We start from the raw sequence: 7,279 nt of genomic DNA, 5'->3' as shown, positions 1-7,279 counted from the left end.
GGAGTCATATAACTGCTGTGTAATATGGCGCAGCGCATGCCTGGATAGACGAATCCTAAGTGATCATATCACTAGGCGGCACCCTGAGTCCATTCTTCGCGCGAAATGCCTTCGGTCGATGAGTGCATGCTAATTTCCCGGGGCTAATTTTCCAGAGTGGCGGCTGTTAATGGAGCTAGTCTACCAGGGAAAACCTCACATTAAAATTTACCAGCTAGATTCATGCCAGAAATGCGCATTTTCCAGCTAGGATAAGCTTCCGAGTATAAACCAGTAAGCAAGCAATTGTTTTGAAGCGGGCTTCCCAGCAAGTTCCATGCCAAAGCTTAAGAATCCCAGCCAGCGCACTAAGCCCTGCGGAGCGGATATTTTGTATATCGGCTCCGGTGAGCACTCCTGACTTATATTGGTGGCGCATATGGAGCGGAAACGAACATTGCTCAAAGCGCGTGATCAGGTCACGTGTAAAAATAGTGGAATGCGTGACAGCATTACGTCACAGTAATCACTTCTGTTAGGACACAAGCACATTTCGACTTCCACGTTCGGTCTTGACAAGCATATTTCTACTTCCGGATGTCGAACTGAAAATTTAATCATGTTTTAGAGCAAAGACATACTCACGTTCCCGCTTAAGCTAACTCCATAGGATAACTCTTTTATGCGGGAGGAAAACGGCTGGAAGAAGGAAAGACGGGCCGTGCAAGTCGTGCGTGATGCCAAGTAGGACTGGCACGAGCAATTTTTCTGCGCTTCCGGTCCGGAGTTACTGGCGTTTCTCTCAAGAAACCAGAAACCAAGTTTTTCTCTTTCGTTTTGAGTACTGAACAGTTTTGTCTCATGAGTTTATGTAAAAGCAGGAAAACGTCTTCGAGAGCTTTATGGGTCAATTTTTACGGCCAGAATAGGTTCGGGACGCCTTGTTTTCGTGTTCAGTTTTATTTTTTAATCAGTTAAAATCCGATTAAATGGAACAAGCGGTGATGACAAGTTTTCTACAGCCATTTCTAGAACTTAAACCCAAACTTTTTAGACAAGGACATCTTTTACGTTTATGCGGCTTTTATATTGCATATCCTAAAAAAAAATCCTCGATGACATTTTCTTACATTGTCACAGCACTTTTAACTTAGATGCAAATGTTAAAGAAGCAAAACGTAATGGTTGCAGTTACATTTTGTTAATTTCCTTTTCTTCTGATTTTTTTTTTGTTTTTTGTTTTTTTCATTTTCTTATTAAGGTGGCTGCTTTTGTTTTTTTCTTTCTCTGCTTATTTTTTTTTTTTTTTTTCTGCATTTTTTTTCGGTTATGAGACCCCGTCGATCAAAATGCGTTAGTATTTTGTACATGGCCGTCGCTGCGCTCAGCAGTAAGGACAGAGGATTCTCAAAGCCGTCCTCGTCTAGCTGTACATCTATCGTCGCATAAACATTTCACAACATTTTCCAAGCCTTGCTGATTGAAATGAAAATCAGTGAAGAGGACAAACACCAATGAATCATAAGGGTACTACACACACAAAATTACTTTATTTACAGCGATGTTACACCAGTACAGTCAGTTACTTCGCATAATTAAATTAAAAGAAAAAAACAACAGACAAACACATAGATAGTCTATTTGCTTGGCCAATTCATTACCTACTGCAACAAAATGTCCACCTAACTATACATCTCTTCATTGCATGCTAACTCTTATAAGCTGAGGAAAGGCGCATGCAAGAAAACATGCTTTGACTGGGTGTACTTTTCTTATACATGTACTAAGAAATATATGCTTAATATCAGTTTGTATTTATATTCATGAACCGTACACAGGGATTGGTGTGCAGCTTGAACTGTGAGCCTGAGTGTTTGATGCCGATCGTATACAAAGTACGTTACATAGCTCAAATAAGATACTACTTACTAAGTACACAACAAAATAACTAATACTTAGACTGTAAAGCTTGCTGCAACCGCCTGATATAAAAACTCAAAAACTCGGTGGGGAAAAATGGGAACAAATTCCCTAACCAAATGCAGGCGCGCCAACCTCTGGTGGCTACAAGTAGGGGTAATTACAAGATTTCCAGTCTTTTAAAAATAGAAAATTTTCTAATAACATTTAAAAGTTCGAGGGCTGAGATAAATACATTACAACTTTGAAACCTAATATACGCTTATAACCAAAGACTAAATTAATGCCACGGCGGCACACGTGCAAATTTTTCATACCTATAGGAAAATATTTGTGGTAGGTGCGGTGGTCTTATGATTACGGCACTCGTCTCCGAATCGAGCAGTCTGGGTTAGAGCCCTGGCCGGGGACATTGTGTTGTGTCCTTGGGAAAGACACTCTACTCTCACAGTGCAAAAGAATGCTCGCCGGTACCAGGTGTACAAATGGGTACCGGCGAGCATTCTTTGTCGCTCTCACTTACAGTTCAGCTCCACCGAATGTAAATACATCTTTCTTACACTGGGGAATATCAGTTAGAGCTCAATACATCGAGGGTATCTAGAAAACTTGCTTCAACTACTTAAACGTTTAAAAATTACAATGTCTGATAATCTGGAAAAGCGTTTTGTTTTAGCCTCACTGGGTTCATTATCGATTATCGCTGGTTGAAACTGAAAACTGGCGGTGTTCTCAGGTCCACCCCCCGTCAATCAAGCTGACGTGAGCACGTGCTGAAGATCATGGCATTTTAAATTTAATCATGCACTGATCATGTGCTGTTGTATTCGGCGCGCGAGCAACAACTGCCCAATTGTATCCCGGTCGGAGTACATTTGAATTTGAGCAGGGGCACGTGACCAAGAATCAACCAATCACAGTGCTCGTCTTGTTGAGTGAAAGTCTAGGTATATAACAAACCTACGTGTACCTGCTCAATGAATTGATTCCTGTCACCAACCTCGTTACCAGGGTCTCTCTCCTCTGCCTCCCTGTTTTGGAAGAAAGTCCCTGGTTGCGGCTGGTCACGTGACTACCTGTGACACAAACTTTTCCACAGGGGTGGAGTCAACGAATATTTTCCGTCCATCTCAACTGAAGCGAAAGAAAGGCAATCGCTGGTCATCGCTATCCTTAGTCTTACTCTAAGCTCCACACAGGTCAAACAAAATATACATATATTTAGCGTATTGAGGTATCACTCTGATTTCAATTCCGCCAGCAGGTTGAATTGCTAAGAAGTAAGCTTAAAACTATTTCGCTGTTTCATGTTGCCTAAATTAACCTCACGGCACATTGTTCGCTGTATAAAGCGGTGTTTTATTTACCACTTTGCAAAATATAATTCTTGACTATGCCAAGGAACCGTGGTTAAACATGTCTAAATATAAACTTACATAAACCTGATACAAATGAAATACAATATAAGTGTAGGCTTATGTCGACAAAACTGTAACTCGGTTTACATTTCTGTACATCAAATTCAGGTCAGAATACTCGGCTAATCGGCCGTGTGACAGAAATACTTTTTAACATTCAAAATACCGCACAAAGAAGAAAATAAATTACCTCCGAATTCTAAGATTCAAGGGACTGATTAAATGGTTTCACTTCGATTCGGGACATTCGGTACCTGATGTTTTACATGTGCTAACCGTCGAGAGGTTTGAGCTCGATTCGGCTGTCGAGTTTCTTTGCGAACGAAAGTCTTCTATATTTTGGAGACGGCAGAAAGAATGAAACATTCTTCAACGGCAAATTTCAATAACAAACCCCGATAAAGCGGGTAGCTTTTAGCATCGACTGCTCGAGGATTTTAAACCCACAAACTTTGCCACAGCAACAATCAAAACACTCTGCCAACCCTCTCGCCCAACAGATTTTTTTTTACCACCCAGAGTCTGGGTGGTCACGTAACCAGCCGCAAACAGGATCTTTCTTCCAAAGACCAAGGGAGGCAGAGGAGAGAGACCCTGGGAACGAGGTTGTCATGTCACCACTAGCTACGACTGGCCCCTTCTCTGGAAGGATTTTGGCCCTAGTTAATCTTACTACATTTTCATGATCTTTCTTTAACAAAGAGAAACACATTCTCAATGGGTATAAAGTATGAATGAAGTCTGGTGTGAATAAAAAGTCCATAATTAAATGAAATGTTTGCTAGATAGTAGACTCACGGTAAACTCTCTCAACAGAACAACTTTTACCGGCCACTAATAATACTTTCTAGGCAAGAAAGAAAGTGCGAGCTGAGACTTGGTAGGGTTTATCTACTTCACTGTAATATACTAGACTGCATTTGACGACTGTAAAGTTTGCCCTATTGCTTTCGGTCCGTAAATCGTTCGGCTACCGAAGCACCCTGCACCCTACCAATGCTCCAATTAGAGATAACGAGATGATTCGAAAACCCCCCTCCCCCCACCCCTTACTCAAATCTGTTACAGGCTTGAATTTCAATCTCAAAAAGTTATACTTTAGATCACAAGTTTCGTACGTTTTAACACAACCTCCGTGCACATGGTTCAGCTCTCACAACATCCCAGCATACATCGTGGTACAAGATCTCGCAGTCACACACTCAACATAACATGTCACGCTACAAAAATAGCTCACATTTTCCGGAAGAAGTCCCGAGCGAAGGGCGCTCAGTTCGTTTAACGACGCCAGTATGGAGAACATTGGTTCTAAATGCTGTTTTTGCCTTTTCCTAGTGTTTCTCCATTTCCTTTCATGGCCATTTGCTTACTTTGGAGCAAACTGCAGAACCGCCGAACTGCGGGAGGAGAACAAAAATAGCTGCAAGAATATCCACAACGACGTTACAGCTGTGGTTTTACTCGGGATCGGCATAACCTTGTTTTTGCCTCTACAAATAGTTGGCTGCATCTGTTATTTCGGCTTTCACTGTCTCTGTTTGGCAGCGTGTTGTCTGTCTGACAGCGGTAACAACAGAGTGGCGCCATCTCGGACCGTCGAGAGAGTAACAGTACCTGTGATACTATGCAGTAGTTCATAGAAAGGGTGCAAGTAGACCTCTCTTGTGACTGTTTACATGTTTACATTTTTACAAGACTTCAGCTGGATCCCATCGAATGTCATGTCTGGCTTATTGCACCGCATGTGTTTATGTTGGGCAAAGATCCATGTTCACTCTGCGGCAGTGTCGACAGAAGGGGACATTCTGCTCATGGATACAGATCGCGATAACTTTTCAGTGATCACCTTATTCCCTCAGGAAATGACAATACCCCAGTGACTTGGACCCATAACTCTTCATCAACAAAACATTAACTAACATTTTGAATATCGTAAAAAAAACACACACACACACCCACCATTTAGACATCTAGACAACGAGATAAAGGAAATAGATAGACTTTTTAAAAGAATACGGTCAAAATAGAAAACGAAGAGTGCTAAAGAGCCAGACTATGGACGCAAAAATGTATTTGCTCATGTTTACCAGGGAACTAACATTCTCAAACTCATTAATAATTCATCAAGTTAAGACAAGGAAAATCACAACCGTGAAGGAGGTTTGGATACCAGGTCTTAATTAGCATAGATTTTGACGATTTTACTTCTCCGTTTACTCCTTAGTTTTTGTTTCGATTGAGAAGATATATCAAACACTCGAGACAGTGTTTCATCGGCTATCCAAACACCTCGAATTTCGTCAAAAATACCTCGCTGCGCGTCGTATTTTCGACTCTCTTCTTGGTGTTTGGATATCGCGATGAAACACTGTCTCGTGTTTGATATATTACGTAAAGTGTGTGTGAACTTGACGTTTGTCACATTTCAATATAACTAATATAGTAGCAAATGTGAAGTTTACAGCAAATTTTTCTTTCAATTTCCTTTCACACATATATTTGACGTCCCCAGACATTTGCTCAACAATTGATTTCTTTGGCAATTTGACCTTTGAGCGTAACTACAGACAAACATATCATAAGCATAATGTGTTTTCCAGTATTACGTTTCAACCTATTTTTGTCAGGTCACACATAATCATTCCTGTCATACACTTTCGCCGGGAAAAAAATTAAAAACCCAGCGCTCGTGAAAATATATTTTTTCCACTAGAAATTCAGCTCGGGACATATATAAATTTATATTGGTTTGAATCGTCGATGAACAGACCTTTTCCGGATATTGTTTCCTTCAGGGTCGACAAAAATCTCTGATTACAAAATCACGCGGAACCCATGCTTTGCAAAAGAAAAAAGAAAAAATCTCTTCTAAACCCTGACTTTGAAGCGATTTATCACTTTAGCGTTAATAGCTACCACACATCGGCAGTAGTTAAATCTATTCCTCAACAATCCAGCTTCATCATGTTAAAATGTCAGCGAAATTGAACAAAACCAGAATTAATTAGAGTTTTTGTTTCTTCCTTTCTTGATTGACGCAACAGAGGAAGCGACGGTCGCCCATAGCAACTGAAAAACACGAACATAACACAAACCGAGGTTTTGGTCAAAAAAATCCAGAATTACTGCCCGAGAGCTAATAATTGAATGGGAGCGTCTTTTTCGAACTTTTCTTAGGTGATTTAGACGAAAAAATGACCTCGGCGGGTTCCAAAAGAACAGAACGAGACAGGGCGAAGAGCCGATAATTTATTCAATTTGTTCACCGCGTGGTCTTCTTCACGTACAAGTTAAAAGAGCTTCCTTCTGGATAATTTCAGCCCTAGAAGCCAGCAACTGGTCCCAAATTACTTTCTGTACACTTACAAATGTCCTGACTTCCATCTCCGGAAGATTTGGCCCCAATTTTTGAGCAGATAAACATTTCGCCTAGGGCGACCGCCATTACGGTGGCTTGCATACTAATGAATGAGTTGCTAGTAATCGGATACCCGTGTTTGCGAAAAGAACTCTGGGATCGTCAGGGGGCAAACATTGCAAGTCGCTAGAAGGAAATGTATGGCGGAAAGTTGTTTCGACGCCCAAAAACATGGTTTTAGAGAGAGATCAACGCTTTTTCGCCGTTGTATTATCGCAAATGGATTTTGGCAATTTTGATACATGGAAAATGTAAGTTTTTGTTTGAATAACCGTGAAATAAGTGAAAAAATTTACCGATAAACTCCCTTTTGCTTGCGTGAGGTTTATTGTGAAATACATTGAAGAGAATATTGAAAATTTCAATACACGCCTGATCTCGAGAGGCTACCCGGAGCAAATGGTAGAAAAGATCCTCCGAGAAGTTAAATATTAAAACAGAAAAGAAGCTCTAAAACACAAATCGAAATTGCAGAATGAACTACTTCCCTTTATGTCGAGCAAGGAGCTACCCTTTATCTGTTATAGAAATGGAAAATCACTGA

This window comes from Orbicella faveolata, unplaced genomic scaffold (genome assembly GCF_042242905.1).
Source record: "Orbicella faveolata isolate gen_17 unplaced genomic scaffold, um_ofav_v1 contig_48, whole genome shotgun sequence".
Taxonomy (NCBI): domain Eukaryota; kingdom Metazoa; phylum Cnidaria; class Anthozoa; order Scleractinia; family Merulinidae; genus Orbicella; species Orbicella faveolata.
This window is presented reverse-complemented; position numbering follows the sequence as displayed.